Source organism: Carlito syrichta, unplaced genomic scaffold (assembly GCF_000164805.1).
Source record: "Carlito syrichta isolate Samal-C Ts95f unplaced genomic scaffold, Tarsius_syrichta-2.0.1 Scaffold303583, whole genome shotgun sequence".
Taxonomy (NCBI): domain Eukaryota; kingdom Metazoa; phylum Chordata; class Mammalia; order Primates; family Tarsiidae; genus Carlito; species Carlito syrichta.
In genome coordinates this window covers 2,154-23,090 of record NW_007247679.1, presented here as the reverse complement: position 1 = coordinate 23,090, position 20,937 = coordinate 2,154, and the positions used below count along the sequence as shown (strand labels likewise).

At 33.3% G+C, this 20,937-nt stretch overlaps 1 pseudogene across 1 annotated transcript in view; it reads left to right on the top strand.

Moving 5' to 3' along the window:
- LOC103261062 overlaps positions 1-20,937 on the top strand; it is a 30,428-nt pseudogene that overhangs the window by 7,342 nt on the left and 2,149 nt on the right. The window contains exon 2 of the transcript XR_002481998.1: positions 4,736-4,820. The product of XR_002481998.1 is annotated as a calsyntenin-1-like (transcript). The remainder of the gene's footprint in view (positions 1-4,735; positions 4,821-20,937) is intronic.

Below are 20,937 nucleotides of genomic sequence, written 5' to 3'. Positions count from 1 at the left end.
TCAAATTAGGAAAATGTAGTTCAACATCTTTAGTTTTTTACTTTTACTATTAATTATTTTTTAAGTGTTTAAATGAATTGTGAATTTGTCTTTTTCCCCAAAAGTTCTGTCTATTTTTGCATCATGTGCTTTGAAGAACTTCCAATGGGCACATAAATATTTAGATTGGTTTGTGTTCTTTTGATAAATTTATTTCCTCATCATTATAAAATGATCATTGTTACACTTAGCAACACTCTGTGCACTAAAATCTACTTTGTCGGCTATAAATATTTCAACTTCCTTTTTATTAGTGTTAGCATGATAAAATAATTATATCAATTTAAATTTTAAGTATTTGAAACTTTATACTTAAAGAATATCACTTATACATTGCATGTATTTAAGTCTTTCTTTTAAATTCAAATCTGACATTCCCAGTCTTTTATTGGGTTGATTAGTTCAATTATGTTTTGTGACTATTGATATTGTTGACTTTAAATTTACTGTCATGCTATTTTTTTCTATTTATGTTGTCTATACTTGTCCTCCTTTTCTCCTAGTTTTCTGTTTACTTCAAGATTAATTTAGTACTTTTGTTCTTCTATTTCTTTTATTTTATATCACTTATTAGGTAGTGTTCCTCTTTATTGTTATGTAGTATTAATTGATTAAAGCCTATGTTTGCTTGTTTGTTTGGGGGGGCTGTTAAGCCATATCTTCTCCACCAGGAGTCTTTTGGCAATGTTTCAAGGCACACTGAATTGTGTAACTAGTGGGTGAACTCAAGGGATCCTGCTAAAAATCCTACAGTGCAGAAGAGGGCAATCTCTTACAATATAGAATTAATTATCCAAAAATAACAACAGTGTCAAAGCTGAGAAAACCTGCTTAAGATTTTATAGGATATGTCTTTAACTTGTCGCAGTCTGCCTTTAAGTGATTGTATACTACTTCTCACATAGCATAAGAACTATGGCATAATTTATTTCCAGTTCTTCCTGAGAAGGGTTTGCTACAACTTTGCCATGCATTACACTCCTAGATTATGACCATATAAGACATTGTTATTACTCTTGTTTTTAAATATTATTATTATTATTATTATTTTTAATCCAGTCCAGCTTCAATGGACAGCATGGTTAGTTCTATGTTTTTGCTGTTGTGAATGCAACTGCAACAAACATTCATGTACAGGTATCTCTTTTGTAGAATATTTGAGTTCCTCCAGGTATATTCCCAACAGGAAAATTGCTGGATTATATGAAAGGCCAATTTCTAGTTCTTGCAGAAATCTCCACACTGTCTTCCAAAGAGGTTGCACTAGTTTGATTTCCCACCAGCAGTGCAGAAGTGTTCCTTTTTCTCCACATCCTCGCCAGCATCTGTTGTTTTATTAATGATGGCCATTCTTACTGGGGTTAGGTGATACCTCAGTGTGGTTTTGATTTGCATTTCTCTGATGATGAGTGAGGCTTTGCACTTTTTCATGTGTCTGTTGGCTGCCTGTATATCTTCCTTTGAGAAGTGTCTATTCATGTCTTTTGCCCACTTTTTAATGGAGCTATTTGTTTTTTCCTTTCAGCACACTTGAGTTCCTTGTAAATCCTAGATGTTAGACCTTTGTCAGATATACATTGGCAAATATCTTTTTTCCCCATTCTGTGGGTTGTCTCCCTGCTCTCTTGATGGTTTTTTTTGTTTTGCAGAAGCTCATTAGTTTGAAGAGGACCCACTTGTCTATCTTATTTCTTATGGTATGGACACTTAGGGTTCTGATCAGGAATTGGTTGCCAGTGCCAATTTCCATAAGGGTGTCTCCTGCATTTTCTAAGATTCTTATAGTTTGAAGTTAATTTTTGTGTATGGTGATAGGTAGGGGTCCTGTTTCAATCTTCCGCTTGTGATCAGCAAGTTTTCCCAGCACCATTTACTGAATAGGTTCTCCTCTCCCCAGTGGTTGTTGCGGGCTTTGTCAAAGGTGAGTTGGTTGAGAAATTGAAACTTTGCTTCCAGAATCTCTATCTTGATGGACTGGATAAAAAAATGTGGTACACATACACAATGGAATATTATACAGTCATAAAGAAGCACAAACATATGGTCATTGCAGCAACTTGGATGGATTTAGAGTAAATCTTACTCAGTGATCTATTACAGAAACAAAGAACAGAGTACCATATATTCTTATTCATCAAGGGACCTTGAACAATTATCATAGCACTGTAAATAAGGGTTTGGTAGTAGTTGGAAACTGCTGGGGGCAGGAGGGTTGGCAGTTGAAAGAAACTGCTAGGGGAAGAAGAGGCATACCTCATCAACACGAGTACCTGCATAATCAGTGTTTGTATACTTAACCCTGAATTGTACCCCACATCCTTAAAATTAAAAAAAGAGAAAAATTGTCTTTCAATCATAATTAAATAAGAAAAATTGTATTTATCTATGTAGTTACTACCTCCAGAGCTTTTCACTCACTTGTGTGACTCCAAATTTTTAATTGCCATAATTTTTATGTTGATTAAAGACTTCTTTCTGCACAGTTTCTGAAGGAAAATATTTCAGTTTTTCTAGATGTGTTAATGTTTACTTGTCCTTTGGTTTTTAAAGATATATTTGCTGGTTGCAAAATTCTGTATTGAGAGATTTTTGTTGTTGTTTTCTTCAGTTACTCAGTGACACTATCTCATTGTCTTTTCAGTTGCATCGTCTCCAAAAAGAATCCTTCTGTTTTATTTTTGTTATTCTGCATTTAACATGTTCTTTTACTCTCTGCCTATATTTTAGTTTTTCCATTTAGCTTTCATTTTAAGTAGTTTTATTATGATGTGCAATGACTTCTCTCATTTAATATATTTTGTGCATTGAGTTCATAGAACTAGTTGACACTGTTTTAATGAATTTTATCAAACTTGAAATTTGTTAATCATTATTTCTTCAAGTTGTCTTCTGCCTCAAATAAACCCCCATTATATTGGGAATCCAATTACAGGCATATTAGTTCACTTAAAGTTATTCTACCCTTCACTGATACCCTCAAATCATCTTTTTTGAGTTTTGTTTCTTTGGATTGTACTTTGGTTACTTTCTATTGGTATATCTTCAAGCAAACTAATAATTTCTTCCACAATGTCTCATCTGTTTTTAGTCCCATCCACTGTATTTTATTGTATCAGTTAGAGTAACTTTCACATTAGAAGTTCAATTTGAGTTCTCTAAAATTTTTGTCTATTTTTAACATAATTTTTTTCAAGTTTCTAGAATATATAAAACATAGTTACTAGAACTATTTGTATGTCTTTTCTACTTATATTATTTGTGTAATATTAGGGTCAGTTGAATGGACTTATTTCTTCTCCTTATAAGTCACATGTTTCTGCTTCTTTTTATACCAAGTAGTTAATTCTCAGAAACCAGGCATTGTAAATATCACTATATTGGATACTGTACATTGTCAAATTCCTGCAAATATTCGTGATACTCGGTGTGTTATATTTCAAGTTTCCTAAGAAAAGTTTGTTCATTTCAAATCTTAATTTTAAGATTTCTGATGTGGGAATAGAGTGATGCTTACTCAATAGCTTAAATATTGACTGAGGAAAAAACCTTTTCTAATAGAGTACCCACAGGACATGAAATCTCATAATCCTGTCTCAACAAATGTGAGGTTTTTCTCATATTGGATAAGAATATCCCTATGTGTGCTTCTGGGTTTGTTCTCCCTAAATCTTGGTTTGGTTCTTTTCTCAGTATAATGCTTTTTTTTTCCCCCTACATGAAAACCTCTGTCGGATATCAGTTTTAGTTCATGGGGCCATATGTAGAACCTTTTATCTCCACGTAACTGTAACTTTCTTCAGTCTTGCTCTCTGTCCTGTTGACTCTGGAAAAGAGTCTTTAGTCTACCTGGGCATCCAACCTTGTTCCCTAATCTGTGAGACTTCTGGGCTATGCCTAGTTCCCTTTCTTTTTGCAGCTACCTGAAAAACTTTTCAACACTGTCTACTGGAATAATTATACGCTCAGCTCATTTTGTTGGCCAAGGTCCTCTGTCTTGAAAAACATTTTGTTACACATTATATTTTGCTCATCTCCCTCCCTGCCCTCCAGGGAGGAGAAACTCAATTCTTTAGATTTACCAAAAGTGAAAGTGAAAATGGAAGTGTCCAATATCGAGATTATTAAATCTACCACTATTTCCCAGAAGCATCCAACAAGATTTCTCTTCAGTATTTTATAGGTCTGCTATCCTGTTCTGAATTTATGGCAACTGCACAACTTCCATAAAGAAGAAGAAAAGTAAAGGCAGTTTTTAGGGTGCACTGCTTGAATATAAATTATTTACTGTGGAGGCAATATTTGTTAAAATCTACAAAGGTCAACAAAAAATTAGGTGTTTTCTTGCTCTGGCAGCACCAATAATTAATACAGTTATTAATATCATTTAATATTGTAGGTATATTTATAAAGCATATACTATATTGTATTATAAATTTTATAGTATCTTATTATAACTACTAGTATATTATTAGTATTATATTATTATATAGTATCAACAACTCTTAATTAATTATTAATATTAGCAATACTAGAAGCGTTGCAACAGTATAGGGAAACTTCAGTCAAGAAATATCCAAATATGGAGACCTCTGGAAGAAAACATTCTAGGAAATCTGGGAAGCTATCAAGGGAGGATAAGATTATAAGAGACTATGCCTTTAATGCTGAAGATAAAAAAGATCTCTGTGCTTCATAGGAAGATATTCCAGACAGAAAGACTTCAGTAATTGATAAGCACGTGAGGAAAAGGACTTCTGCAGGAATAGTTGAAGACATGGCAGGTACAGCACAGAATATACTGTAAAGATTTGGAGCTTACGTCAACCAAGAAAAACAGATTAGAAATGTACACCAAGGCTTCTATCAAAACCAGTAACAAGAAATTGAATATCTTTGGAATACACTAAAGCAAAGGCAGAAGCTTACCAAGAATATTTTCATCAGTTTCTGACTTTGTTTCAGCAGTGGGATACAGATAAACAGAAAACTCAGAAGCAGAAAGAAAAACTAATATATTTTGATGGCAACAAAATATCTTTCAACAATCTAGAATTGTGTAGAGCCAGAGACTGAAAACACAATTGTTTAAGATAAGATAGCTTTACGACTGTTTATTAAAGACATAAAGAAGTTGGAAAAGAATCATGATAATCTACTTATTGGCACATAAGATGAACTTAAAAAAGAAATGACTGTGTTACAAAAAATAATAACGGAAATTCAGCAGCAAGAAATGGCAATTGTTCAAAAGTCTCTTCATTCTATGTTATTCTGATGACTCTTTGGGAAAAGAACTTGATCCTAAGTAATATGATACAATTATAACATTAACTAAAAGGCATGTTATAAGTTTTTAGAGTGGATTAGAAATTTTAGCTTAAATTATAGCATCTTTAGTCTTTAGCATGTTTCAGTGCAAGACTTCCCTTGGTGTTAATTTCCAAGTAAAATCTAAACATCAATGTGAGTAGCAGCTATTCCTAGATAAGTATCAAACTTTCAGCTTTCTAGTGGTAATAGTGAATTTTCTAGCACTGACAATTAACTTTTGGCAATAAAAAGGATTTAATTTTTTAAAATACTTAATAGTCATTAATTTTATATTATAATATTATTATTATATTACTCCTGATATTACATTATTAGTATTATTTTTATAATAGTATAACTAACAATATAGACACTTGAAATCTGAAAAAAATAAATTACTCATATTTCCATTCAAACTTTAACTTAAATATCAAACTAGATATTTTTATTTTCTAATTTTAATTAACATTTGCATTCACTCAGAGAAGAACCTACTAATTTCAAATTTTGTTTGTATGTTTTACCTCCAAGCTTGAGGTATTTTTATTTCTTTAGGTAACTCCTCATTTGAATGTGTCTCTTATAGCATGAATTTTTTTCTTTCCATCTCTCAGAGACAGATATTGTCCTACTGAATCCATTTTGATATTCTCCTTTATTAGATTCCTCTTACTACTGCAAGAAATTATCACATACACTTGGGCTTAAAATAACAAATATATTATCACAGACTTTTGTATAGCTCAGAAATCCAAAATGGGTATCACTTGACTGAAATAAAAATGTTGACAAACTGCATTCCTCCTGAAGTCTCCATGGAAGAATCAATTTTCTTGACATTTTAGAGTTTCTAGAAATGGCATGGATCTCTTGGTTAGTGGCCTCCCTCCTTCTTCTAAGTGATTATTTCTTATGCACCACTCCTGCAGCCTCTTCTAAGGAACTTGGTTAGGTAGTGGGCTTATTATAATAATTCAGAATAACTTCTATATCTCATGGTCAGCTGACTTGACATTAATTTACCTTTGCCATGCCCATGGGGATAGGAATGTAAGTATCTTTAAGGGGCCATTATTCTGGGTACCATGTTATGGCCATTTCTCTAATTCCAGCTTGGCTAGGTTTGGGTTAAATCCACAAAGGAATAAAAAGACTTAAAAATCTAGCTAGAGGTTAGCTGTTTGCTATTTTCCTTTATTCCATATAAGGTAGATACTATTTTCAACTTTTCTCTCGGACTCCAAGTGCCAGAGTTACTGATATTCTGTTGATTACTCAAATAATATACTTTTTTCTCTTCAACATATATTTAAAATTTAGTACATATATGTTTATAAATAAAAGAGATTACCCTTAGAAAATCTAACCTCTACTTCCTCAGTTGAGACAGTATAAAAGTTTCAACTTTGGTTACAACAATATTCTCAACGTATTTAGTTCATCAATTATGTATTGAATGATATCCTCTCAAAATGTATATGTTGAAGTCTCAGGATGTGACTGAGTTTGAAGATAGGGTAATTAAGCAGGCAATTAAAGTTTAATCAGGTAATTAGAGTGTACCCTAGTCCAATATAACTGATGACCTTTTAAGAAGAGGAAGCTAGGATATAGATGAAGAAATAAAACCATAGGAAAACTCCAGAGGAAGACGCCCATCTCAAAGATAGAGAGAAAAGCCTTTAAAGAAATCAATCCAACCAACACTTTGGTCTTAGATTTCTAGCTTTCAGAATTGTGAAAAGATATATTTAAGTTGTTTATACTATCCAATCTGTGGAACCTTGTTTTGCCAGCCCTAACAGACTAATACACCAAGTCTATATTTTCCCCCAAAATTAAAACTTGGATAAAGTCTGGGTTTAATGTCAGCTTTTCTTTATCTCAGTTAATAAGAGCATATTTAACTAAAGAAAATAATACTTGATTCAGTTATTTAACATTTTTATTGTATTCCCTTTAACAATGCATTGTATTTTAACTCCGAGGCTGCATGTTCTACGAAGAGGATGATTCTTGGATTCCCTGCATCCAAGCACATTTTCTGTTTAACTATTTTGTGCAAAAAAGACTAAAGGAACAGTATTCACAATAAATCAGATTTTTTACTTACTGTTTAAAAACTGTTTGGAAAATCATATCAATTTGTGTAGGTACCACTTGCATTTAACATATTTTGCACAGCTTAATCGTTATGCTACATATTACATGTTTAACATGTTAATATGACACATTTTTATAATTTTGTAATAATGTCACTATTTCATACAATCATCATGTTAAAATATATTTAAGATATGCCCTAAATTTTGTTAGTAATGTATTAGCCTAAGGAATTAGTTGTACCACAATTTGTACTACTGTAGAAAAACCCACCTCTATATTTTTTAGAATTCATCCAAAACATTATGTCAAATATAATACTCAACTTTCAGAGCTGTTATAAGTCCAAGCAACTCAACATAGGTCATGCACCTCACAAAGCACCTGATACCTGGTACTCAATCAATCATATTAATCATTAACATGATAATAATCATTCTCTTCAACATAATTATAAGTGCAAACATTTATGGTTTTTATTTCATCTAAATTTAAAAATCAGACTCATTTTCAATCTTATAATTTATTTTTCTCATGTTCTTTGTGTAATAAGTTCATTAAGATTCTTCACAGTTTATTTTACAAACACATGTAAATCTAATTTTACTTATTTAAAAAGATGGTAAATGCTATAACTTATTTTTGGACACTTTTAATTTTGATTATTTGAATAATTATGCATATATTGTAAAAATAACTGTCTATCCTTACTGGATAGTAAAAACAATGCAGTGCTTTATGTAATACATGTAAAGAACTGACAGATTTAATTTTCCAAATGGAGCCATCGATGTCACCTAGACACTGGAACAGACTTATCTCTATGTAGAAGTAAAATGTGAATCCTGAAGCCTGATGAGGGGCTGGTACTCACTTGAAAATTGTCTTACATAAAGTATTGTTGCCACCATTTTATATTTTTGAGGGAGTAAAATGTAAAGAAAATATTTTCAGGGTTACATGGAGTTCAAGTCTTCCTGTGGGTGTAAACAGCTTAAAGAAAAAAAGAAAAATGGAATTAACATTTTGTATTCTTATAATTCCTATAATTAGATAATAAATATTTTTCATTTTTATTATTTCTGTTTTAAAGTTGGAATAACATGTATTCTTTTTGCTTTTTATGATATAAGTGATATGAATAGACATAGGAAGAAATAAAAATTATGCTTCCAATATCTCAAAATGATAATTATTTTGTCTAGATAAAATTCTCAGCTTAATAATAATTTTAATTAGAAAAGTCTCCTGTAAGAAAAAGTCAATTATCAAGTAATTTCAAATATAACTACTCTATTATCTCATTCTTAAAACTTCTATTCACATTTTTGTTTTTTAAATATTTTTTCTTCTTTTTAAAAGTTAAATTCAGTTCTGGCAAGAATTTTATACATGGTTGTACAGAGCATTCAAGAAGTGTTTATAGGTATAAGGTGTATAACAACAAAATTTACTCTCTGTCTTGATATTGGGATTGCAACCTCTGTTCTGTTGTAATGTTACCTACTTCTGTTCTGCTGTAATGTGTTATCTATTTGTGTGTTCCTGAAGAACACGAGTTGGGGAAAGTTTCAAACTAATCTTAAATAATTTTGTTACTAAAATTCTTTTACTAGGTCTCATGAGTCACTCTGTTAAATTAATCCTGGGAAAACCATCATTCAGGATACAAATGAGTTATTTATGCATATCAAAAAACTCAAAAATTACTAAAGATTTCAAACTCTTAAAAAAACCAAATACAATCTCATATTTCAAACTGATGACACTATAGTTAATTCTATTTTCTGTCAGGCACAAATATTTTTAATATTTGTGCCTGACAGAAAATAGAAATCATTAAAATGCATCTTTTTGAGAATGTGGTAAGGCTATGTGGTGACTAACTCTTTCCCTTAAAGGCAAAAACAAAGGACATTCTTTAGATGTCATTGTCACATGGGAGCAGATATAGTTTTAAACACAATGCACAGTAATTTGCAGATGGATTTATATTACTTTCCTTTAAAATGGTTGGGAAATTACTTTACTTGTTAATAGAATTAACTATCACTGTGAATTAATAGAATTAATAGAAGTAACTAACACTGAGTTATGCTTTCATAATTAAATAAGCTATAGTACATGTTACAAGAGTTTAGATATACATATTAAGTTTCATTGTGTGTGTGTGTGTGTGTAGGGGGTTGGGGCTCAGTAATTAATACAAACATTGCTAGATATGTGTCAAAATTAATTCAGATTGTTCAACAGTAATACCCTTTCTAAATATCAGAAGCAGTGACCCAACCTCATTCTATAAGTGTATTGCATAACTGCACTTAATAACAATTAATTGTAATGCAATGCAAACTAGTTTGAAAACAGTTTACAACATCTTCTGGATTTAACTTATGATTAAGTTGCATCTCCTTCTTACCTGGAGGATATTGTTTGTGGATTTCATCACAAAATAACCTGACAGCACTATTTTACTTTTGCATCAACTCTGATTTTTCTTAGTAGTAGTATCGTAATTTTTTCATAACAGACTATAACCCTAATATATATTTGTAAATGTAGTGGTCATATATCCAGTCTTACTTATACAGAACACTGTGTTGTGCTATCTGGAAAAAAATACTATCAATCACTCTACTGCTATTACATCATAATTTAGTAAAAAATTACAAATTTAAAGTTTTATCATGTTAACATAATTTTACCACATTAAATTTATGAAGATATAGAATAGTTTTGAAGTTCACTATTTTCTTCAGCTTGTGTAACAGTACCAAGCAAGTTCGGAACTCATAATTGAAGGATATTAAAGTCATTTATATGAAGAGAATCCTGTTTAGAATATATTAAGGCATTATCAATGTTACTAATAATATTAATTGTTAATCATTTTAGTGTATATTGAATATGTTTTCAAAGATCAATTTAGAATGGTAAAATTAAAAATATTATCTCAGTAAAAGATTTATGGATTATTGATTTAAATATTACATTTATTTCTGGATATTTTCAGGTATATTTTGTGTTTTCATATTGGATTTAAGAATTTCTTTTTTATTGTAAAGATGTAGAGTGTAATTCAGGATTAGGTACATAAATGGTCATTGTACACGTAAAATTTGGGTACCCTTATTGATGTTATGTGCCCCTCCTCCCTCCCTTGGCAGTGTCCCACTACTGCCAATCCCTTTCTTATAGTATTATGATAAATGTTCAGGGTTTACTTATGAGTGAGTATATGTGGTACTCAGATCTTTGTTTCTGTAATAAATCTCTGAGTATTATAGATTCTAATTCCATCCAGGCTGCTGTGAAGTTTATAATTTTGCTTTATGGCTGCATAATATTCCATTGTGTATATGTACATTTTTTTATCCATTCCACTTTTGATGGGCAGCTCAGTTGGCTCCATGTTTTTGCTATTGTGAATAATGCCGCAATAAATACATGCATGTATGTATCTTTTCATAAAGTGATATGAGTTTTTCGGGGTATATTTACAGTAGGGGGTGCTGGGTTACATGTAAGGTCGACTTTTAGAACTTTTAGAAATCATCACATTGTTTTCCAAAGGAGAATATAATTCTTACACCAACAGTATTCAACATGGCTCTAATATTATTTGCAGACTTTCACTGAAAATATTTTAACATTTTGAATAGAACATGACTAAAAAGTTAACTATTTTATGGCTTTAATGCCATAAAATATTATTTATCAACAAGTTTTGCTGAAAATAATAACATTCCTAAAAACAGATTCTCATGTAGTCTAGTGTGGTTCTCAGTTTTCTATCTCTGTAGCTTATTGTCTTTCAAATATAGTTTAATACTTGATAAGCAATTGCATGTTTCAAGGACAAATATAAGAGCATCTCTATTACAAATTTAATTTTTGAGTAATAAAATTATGTCAAAGAAATATCAGAATTTTGTCAAAGGAAATCAAAATTAGAGTAGATTTGAATTTAGTGAATAATGCCCAAAGGACACTAGGATCTATACCTATGCTTTTAAGAACCATTTAGTTGCTTTTTAGTTTGCTCTCTTCATCTTTTAAGCTAAGGAATAACAGCCAAATGGAAGATTAATATACTAATCTCAAACATCTGAAATGACCTATTTAATTAATCAAATCCATTTTGCACAGAGAATACTCAAGTTCCTTGAGTATATCCCTCACAAAATACATGATGCCAGCTGATTAACAATTATATTCAAATGTCTTAAATTCATCTATGCACATTTTATTTCAAATATACAAGTATTAATATAATAAGGTAAAAAAATAAGTATACAAAATATTCTAAGTGTATTTTCTCTGGTTTGTTTGAAGAAGTGCTTGTTATAATCAATAATGAAAGGAATGTCAGATCAGACTTTATGAGACAGAGATCTTGCTCTATTAATAATTTCAAGGATACAGGCAATGAAAAGACTCAGAAAAAAGCAGAAAGTGGTCTGGGACCACAAGGTCAGCTTTCTACATCTTTTCTTCCCAGACATTTATTTGTTGGAGCAGAACAATAGGAGAGATTTACAAGTGAAATTGTGTGACCTTGCCCCATGGAGCATGGACATGCTTTATCTTTAAAAATGTATCCAATTTTTGTTGTTATTGTTCGCCAAAGCTTATGCGATATTTTCTAGGAAAACTGTCACACGTACCTATAGATTGAGCTATTTTCTAAAAGCATTCTTAAGCAGAAGTAGTCATTTAATAATATACCATAAATAAGGACTCTTCTGTTAGCAAACAGTTTAGGCCTATCCAGCTAGAGTTTCAGTTATTATGTTGACAAGAAAATTAGATAGATCACTTGTCTTGACTTTTTCTCTTGCTAGAGCATATTTCTAGTAGCTAGAGAAGAAATGAGTTGCAGTCAGCAAATTTAATATTTTTTCTTCTAATATTTATGTTATTAAGTGCACTTATTTTTAAGTTACATCACTTTATATAATTGAATAAGAATTAAACATACATCGCTATATAATTAAATAAGAATGTTATCTCATTAACAGAAATTATCCAATAGTTTTTAAGATAAGAATTCAAACCTTGCAAATCCCTCCAGAGTACCATATTTATCTCTCAATCTTTTCTACATCTCCACATTGATCCGTGAGTAACCTTATTTTGTTTAAAAATGTGATATCCTTGAAATTCATTATATACACTCAATTTTTGTTCATCTTGAGTTTTTGCTTGTTGTCTTTTTTTTAATCTTGATTCTCTATACTCATTTTTTCTCATGGCTAACTCCTGATCCTTCATCTATCAAGACTAATATATCTTTTTTTTAGACATTCCCTCTACCTAAGATGATTTAGTGGGCATCCTGTCTTATATCTTGCTCTTTTTCTTTATCTACTCAACAGATTTTAATGAGTATACAAATACATATCATAAACATGTGTATTATTATTTATATTCAACTTATTTTTTAATTCATGCATTTTATTTTATTAATTATTTTTTGCACTTTTTTTTTCTGAGTTGGGTGTCTCACTCTGACTCCCAGTCATGCTCATGGGCACCGCAACCTCACCCTGCTGGGCTCAGGCAATCCTTCTGCCTCAGCCTTCCAAAAAACTGGAACTACGGGTAGATGCTACCATGCCTGGTTTATTATTTTATTTATTGTAAAGACAAGGTCTCACCAAGTTGTCTAGGCTGGTCTCAAACCCTTGAGCTCAGGCAATCCTCTCGTTTCGGCCCCCCAAAGTGCTGGGATTACAGGATTGAGTCATAGTGCCCAGCTTGCACTTTATTTTTATTAGAGTTTTGGATACATGTAAGGATTTTGCTACATAAGTAAATTGAGTGCGGATGAGGTTTGGGCTTCTAGCAAAGCCTTTCTTCCCCCTGTAATGAAAATGGTACCGAATGGATGGTTGTGTGCCCCCTTATCCTCACTAGTAGTGCCCAGCATCAGTTGGTCCTGCTTTTGTGTTTGCATGCCCAGTGTTTAGAGCCAGCTTATAGTAAGAACATGCAGTGTTCAGATTTTTTATTTTTTCGTTTCATATAGTTCACTTAGAATGATGGTCTCCAGCTGCATCTATGTTGCTTCAAAGAACATGATTTTGTTCAACATGATTGTGTAGTATTCCATCCTATATATGTACCACATGTCCTTTATCCTGTCCCCAATGAATGGGCATCTAGGTTGGGTCCGTTTTTGCTATTGTGAATAGTGCTGCAATAAACATACATGCACAGGTATCTTTTTTGGTTGAACAATTATTTTCCCCTGGGTATATTCCCAGAAGTAAAATTGCTGAATCATCAGGTAGCTCAACTTTTAGTTTTTTGAGAAAATGCCACATAGTTTTCCATAGAGGTTGAACTAATTTACATTCCCACCAACGATGTGGAAGCATTCTTTCCTCTCTGCAGCCTCTTCAATACTTGTTTTCTGACTTTTTAGTGATAGCCATCCTGATGGGTGTAAGGTGATATCTCATGAATTTTGATTTGCAGTTGTCTGATGATTAGTGAAGTTGAGCATGTTTTTTAATTTTTTTATGTTTAATGGTTTCTTATATGTCTTCCTCTTAGAAGTGTGTTCATGTTCTTTGCTCACTTTTTAATGTTTTCTCTTTTTGTTTGTTTTCTTGTCCATTTTTTTTTATTTGCTTGTAGATCCTGGATGTTAGCCCTTTGGTTGAAAATATTTGTTACCCAAACTATAGGTTGTCTCTTTACTCTCTTGATCCTCTTTCTTTTGCTGTGCAAAAGCTTTTCATTTTGATAAGTTTCCATCTATCAATCTTAGCTTTTGTTGCATTTGCTTTTGAGGCTTGGTCATTAATTCATTGTCCACTCTGATATCCAGCAGGGCATTCCTTACATTTTCTTCTAAGATTCTTATATTTGGAAGTTTTACATTTCAATTCTTGATTCATTTTGAGTTAATTTTTGCATATGATAATAGGTGGGGATACTGTTTCATTCTTCTGCATGTGGCTAGCCAGTCTTCCCAGCACTATTTGATAAATATGACATATTTTCCCCTATGTTTGTTTCTGCTGGCTTTGTCAAAGATGAGTTGGTTGAAGATCTCTGGCTTTATTTCTGGATTATCTGTTCTGTTTCATTAGTCTATGTGCTTATTTTTGTACCCGTATCATGTTCTCTTTGTTACTGTAGACTTGTAGTAAAGTTTTAAGTCTGGAATTGTAATGCTCCAGGCTTGTGTGTGTGTGTGTGTGTGTGTGTGTGTGTGTGTGTGTGTGTGTGTGTTTATTATTGTTGTTGTTGTTGTTACTGTTGTTGTTATTGCTTTCGGTTTTTTTGTTTGTTCATTTGTTTGTTTTTGATGAGGACTTAATTGGGCTTTTTGAATTATTTTTTACTTCCATGTGAATTTCTGTATTGCCTCTTCGAGGTCTGTGAAAAAGTATGCTAGTAGTTTGATAGGGGATGTATTAACCTGTAGATTGCCTTGGGTAAAATGGATATCCTGATAATATTGATTTTTTCAGTCCATGAGCATGGGATATTCCTCTATTTGTTTGTGTCATCCTCGATTTCTTTGAGCAGTGTTTTGTAATTCTAATTGCAAAGGTTTTTCATCTCTTTGGTTGGAAAGATGCTGCGATTTTTGCTGTTGTTGCTATTGTGAATGGTTGTGTTTTTTGTTTTTTGGTTTTTTTTTTTTTGAATTGGAGTCTCACTCTGCAGCCCAGACTGGAGTACAGTGGCCGCTCCCGGCCACCGCAGCCTCGACCTGCTGGGCTCCAGCGATCCTTCCACCTCAGCCTTCGGAGTAGCCGGAATTACCCGCATACACTACCACGCCCGGCTGATTTTTTTTATTTATTGTAGAGATGAGGTCTTGCTGCCCAGGCGGGTCTCAAACCTGCGGACTCATGCAATCCACTCACCTCAGCCTCCCAAAGGCGCGAGATTACAGGCTGAGCCACCGAGCCCGGCTGAGTTGTGTTTTTTATTTGGTTCTCAGCCTGCTTGCTGTTGGTGTATAGAAATACAACTGTTTTTTGCATGTTGATTTTGTATCCTGAGATTTTACCAGTCATTTATCAGTGAGAGAAGATTTTTGACAGACTTTCTAGGGTTTTCTAGGTATATAATCATATCATCTGTGAAGAGGGATCATTTAATTTCACCTTTTCCTATTTGAATACCCCTAATTTATTTATCCTGCTTAATTGGTCTGATTAGGACTTGAGTACTGTGTTAAATAGGAAGGATGAGGATGGCCATTCTTGTCTTGTTCCAATTATTAGGGAGGATACTTTCAGCTTCTGCCCATTAAGCATGAGTTTGTCAGAAGGTTTGTCATAGATGCCTCTTATTACTTTAAGGAGTGCTCCTTTTAATTCTAGGTGTCGGCGGGTTTTTTTTAATCAATAAGAAATATTGTATTATAACAAATGCCTTTTCTGTGTCTAATGCAACAATCATGTGTTTTTTGTTTACATCTGTTTACGTGATAGACTATGTTTATTGATTTGCCTATGTTGAACTTGTCTCGCATCCTGGGAATGAAGCCCACTTGGTCATGATGGATAATCCTTGAAATGGGTTGTTTGATATGATTTGCTAGAACCTTTTAAAAATATTTTGAGTTTATTTTCATCAGCAAAATTGGCCTGTAGTTTTACTCCTTGTTGGGTCTTTGTCATTTTGGGGTATCAGGGTGATATTGGCCTCATAGAATGAGCTAGGGAGAATTCCTTCCTCCTCAACTGCCTGGAATTCTTTCAATAGGATTGGTATCAGCTCTTCCTTATAAGTCTTGTAGAATTTAGCTGAGAAACTGTTCGGTTCAGCACTTTTTTGGTAAAGAGATTTCTTATTTCTGAGTCAATTTCTTAGATTGTTATTGGTCTGTTTAGGGTTTCAGTTTCTTCCTGTTTCAATCTTGGGAAGATAGGTAATGCCAGAAATTCTTCCATTTCCTCTAGATTTCTCTAGTTTTTTTTGGTTTTTTTGCACAGATATGTTCATAGTTAATTCATAATCTTTCATCTTTCTTCAGGGTCAGTTCTAACGTTGCCTTTTTTCTTTTCTAAATTTTGTTTATTTTAATTCGCTCGCCACCCCTTCTTTTCGTTGATTTTTTTTTTTTTTTGAGTTGGAATCTCACTCTGGCGCCCAGACTGGAGTGCAGTGGCAACTCCCAGCCACCGCAGCCTTGACCTGCTGGCCTCTGGTGATCCTTCCGCCTCAGCCTTCCAAGTAGCCGGAATTACAGGCATGTGCTACCATGCCCGGCTTAGTTTTTGATTTATTGTAGAGATGAGGTCTCGCTGCCCAGGTGGGTCTTGAACCTGCAAACTCAGGCAATCCACTCACCTCAGCCTCCCAAAGCGTGGGATTACAGACTGAGCCACCGAGCCCGGCTCCTTTTTGTTAATTTAGATAAGGGCCTGTTGCTTTTATTTATCCTTTCAAAAAACAGATTTTCATCTCATTGGTTTTTTTCTTTGTCTCTATTTTGTTCAACTGTTACTCTATTTTAATAATGTCCCTTGAAAAACAAAGTTCAAGGGTTGGATTACTTTTGTCTTTCAACTTCTTTTAGGTGTGATATTAGACTGTTTACTTGAGATCCCTCTATTTTCTTGATATGTTCCTTATAATATTATAAACTTTCCTCTCAGCATCACTTTCATGGAACCTTAGAGGTTTTGATGTGTTATGTCTTTGATTTCATTCGTTTCTAAGAATATTTTTATATCCTTCTGGACTTCTGTGTTAACCTAAGAGTCATTTAAAAGCATGATGTTTAATAATGTATTTGAGTGTTCAGCAGGGCAACTTCTGGAGATAATATTTATTGTTATTCCACTGAGGTCTGAGAAGATACTTGGTATGATTTTTATCCTTTGGAAATTTGTTCAAACTTGAATTATGTCCAAGTATGTGGACAATATTGGAGTATGTTCCATGTGGTGATGAGATTAACAATATTTTGTGTTTGTTAGTTGAAGTGTTCTGCAGATGTTTATTAGGTTCAATTGTCAAGTGTCAAGTTAAAGTTCCTGATGTCCTTATTAATTTGTCCTAAGGCTGTTGGCAGGATAGTAGAGTATCCAATTATAATTAGATGGCTGTATATATCCTCTTCTAGTTTAATTATCAATTGTTTTATAAATCTGAGTGCTTCTATGTTGGGTGTTCATATATTCAGGATGGATATTTATTGCTGATAGATTGATACTTTCATCATTATACAGTATCATTTAGTGTCCTTTTTAACTTTTATTGGTTTAAAGTTAATTTTTTCTGATATAAGAAGCCTACTCCTCCTCTTTTTTTCCCCCTTTCACCTTGAAAATCTTTTTCCAGAACTTCACCTTGGGTCTGTGGGTATCATTTGCAATGAGATGGGTTTCCTGAAGACAGTAGAAGGATGAATGGATTATGCTTCTTTATCTAGTTTGCCACTCTATGACTTTTAGTGGCACATTCAGTTCATTCATGTTTAAGTTACTTACACATATATATTTTTTCCTGTCATAGTGCTATTAAGAGGCTGCTTTGTGGTTCCTTTGAATGGTCTGTAAACACTGTGCCTTCATGTGCTTTTGTAATAAGTGGAATTACTATTTTGATACTGTGATTCGAATTTTCTTAAGCATCTCCTGGAGGACTGATCTGGACCTATAACATATTCTCTTAGAGATTGGATGTCGGAGGATTTAATTCTCTTTCATTAATGAAGCATAGCTTAATGGGATAGAAAATTGTTGATTAGAATTGCTTTTTTTCCCTATCTTTCTTTTCTTTTTCTTTTTCTTTCTTTCTTTTTTTTTTTTGTATCGTTTATAATGTTAAAGTAGAACCTCAGTCCCTTCTGCAATTCTGATGGTTCTTCATTATAGGTGGTCTGTTCTTTCTCTCTAGCTGCCTTTAGAAATTTTTTCTTTTATGCTTACCTTGTGGAGATGGCATTCAGGCAGGACCTTGTACCTCTACTCTGGCTCAGCTGCTCTTGTGGATGTAGATTTGCCTCCTGCTCTCCCTCTGAGCAGAGCCATACTTTCCATTTAGAGATAGAGGAAAACTATGGATGTTTGTTATTACTCCTTCTTTCTGTAAGTGGGTAGGGCTACTGCCACTGCAGCCTTGTGCAATGGTGCCTTGCCTCTTAGATCCTGCTCTGTTCTGTGAGAGGGGTTGTAATTACAATGGTCCTCCCTAAGGGCAAGCCATGTTTGTAGCTGCAGCCCAAGGCTGCAAGGTCTCCACAGAACTGGGGAGACCCCCAAATTGGTTGCTTCACTCCTGCTGGGTGCTGGGGAGGAAGGGATAGGAGCACATTTGTGCAGCACATACCAACACCACTGAGTTTTCTACTGAAGTTCTCCACGGTTAGGTTGTCAGATGCAATAGGAGTACTGGAAACAGGAGTTCCCTGGATTTTAAGTGAGGCCCACTGGTGTCTCTGTTTCCACCCAGTGCATTTCTCTGCACCTGGCCAATGTGGGGGCTGTGCTTGGTGGAGTTCCTGGGTTCCCTTTCCATTGACTGAGATTGCAGAGGCCCACTTAGGTATGCAGTGACAAAAAGCTGTCATTTTTACTCACCCCCTCTGTCTACAAGGGTGCTCTCCTATTCTTGTGTTGTGACTGTCTCCAGGGGTATCCAAGGCTAGGAACTGTCCATCCTCTGGTGACCATCTGGCAAAATTCAGCTTAAGTTTTCAGGTTGACCCCAAGACTCCAGGTCTTGTGCTCCATATGTTTCTTTTCAGTGAGCCTCTATCATGTGATGTCTTCAGTCAGTCATCTTGGCCCTCCCAATTTATTTTTGAAGTGTGCAATATACTATAAAATAATTCATCTAAAGGCTCTGTATTTTTCTAATCTATATGGATCACTAGCTAGCACATTGTATTTTTAAATATATAAATGATTAAGGTTAAGTGATGAAAAGACATATTTCATGCTTATTTGAGTAAAAAATGCAATAAGTTTAAATAAATATGTGATGTCTTTAATGAATATATTAATAATTAATAATATTAATATTAATAAATAATTGATTAAAATTGTAATCTCATATAATTACACATAGATACATGCTTTATTTAAATAGTTTAAATGGTTACTCCGTATGTTCTATAATTTGAGTTAAATTAGTTTAAATATATTTGATAAATTCAGTAGTAAATTTTTTTTTTTTTTTTTTTTTTGAGTTGGAGTCTCACTCTGTTTCCCAGACTGGAGTGCAGTGGCCGCTCTCGGCCACTGCAGCCTCGACCTGCTTGGCTCCGGCAATCCTTCCGCCTCAGCCTTCCAAGTAGCTGGAACTACAGGCGTTCCCTGCCATACCCGGCAATTTTTTTTTTTATTGTAGAGATGAGGTCTCGCCAAGTTGCCCAGGCGGGTCTCGAACCCGCGGGCTCAGGCAATTTGCTCACCTCAGCCTCCCAAAGCGCGGGATTACAGGCTGAGCCACCGCGCCTGGCCTCAGTGGTAAATTTTTAACATGTTATGTTTTCAGTTTTAATATATATTTACTGACCATATATTATGTGTCTGCCACTGTTTGGAATCTACTAATGAAATATAAAGAGATTCAATTTTTCTATGAGTATCACATAGTTAAGACATATATGTTTCTAATACCAATGACTTTTTCTTCTTCTGATATGTAGTAAATAGTTCACTTTACCTAAATTCTTCCGTATGAGGCATTAGTTCAAAGGATTAGAGAGTGATAAAATGCTACCAACCTGCAACAATCTACATAAGTTTCATTAAAAAAATTTGTACAAAACTTTGCCACCTATTATAATGAATTGTTTGAAAATTAGCATGTTTAGTCACAGTTAAAGAATCATGCTTGTTTATAGTTACATAGCAAGGGATATTTAGTGTATCTTTATCAAATGACAGGAATTTAAATAAATTTCTACAAATTAATAGATTGTGTGATGGCCTCAAAATAAGAAATAGATTAAAATATCAGCATTTATAATAGATGATCAAATTTTAAACAGTCATTTTTACAGTAAAAAAATCCCACAAAACAGTGAATGAATGGGAAAATTTAGACTTATTTACTGTATATCAAGACAGAAAATGTCTTAATTTATTGAAGTTACTTGGAAGACATAAAATTATATGTTTTCATTGATGTATGCTTTATATAAAGCAAAAATTTTGACATAGCTGCAAAAATCTTAATTACATTTTTTTATGGACTATTACGTCCTCGTGGACACAAATCCAGTAAGGATACAGAATATTTTAACAACTTGATCAATGACCTTACCAAAAAGGTAATCAAAATTTAAAACTCTTATCATTCTATATACCAAGTGACATGTTTTTCTTTAATTTCCTATAGATGAGAACATAAAATATGTAGTTATATTTTTTTGCCATCTCTTATTCTTAGTAAAGATTTTGAGATTGATTCATTATTTGTATAGCATTTAATGTCTTTGTGTTGCTTTCTGTCTTTTTGCCCGGTTGCTGCTGACCGGGCTGCTGTGCTGGGGGG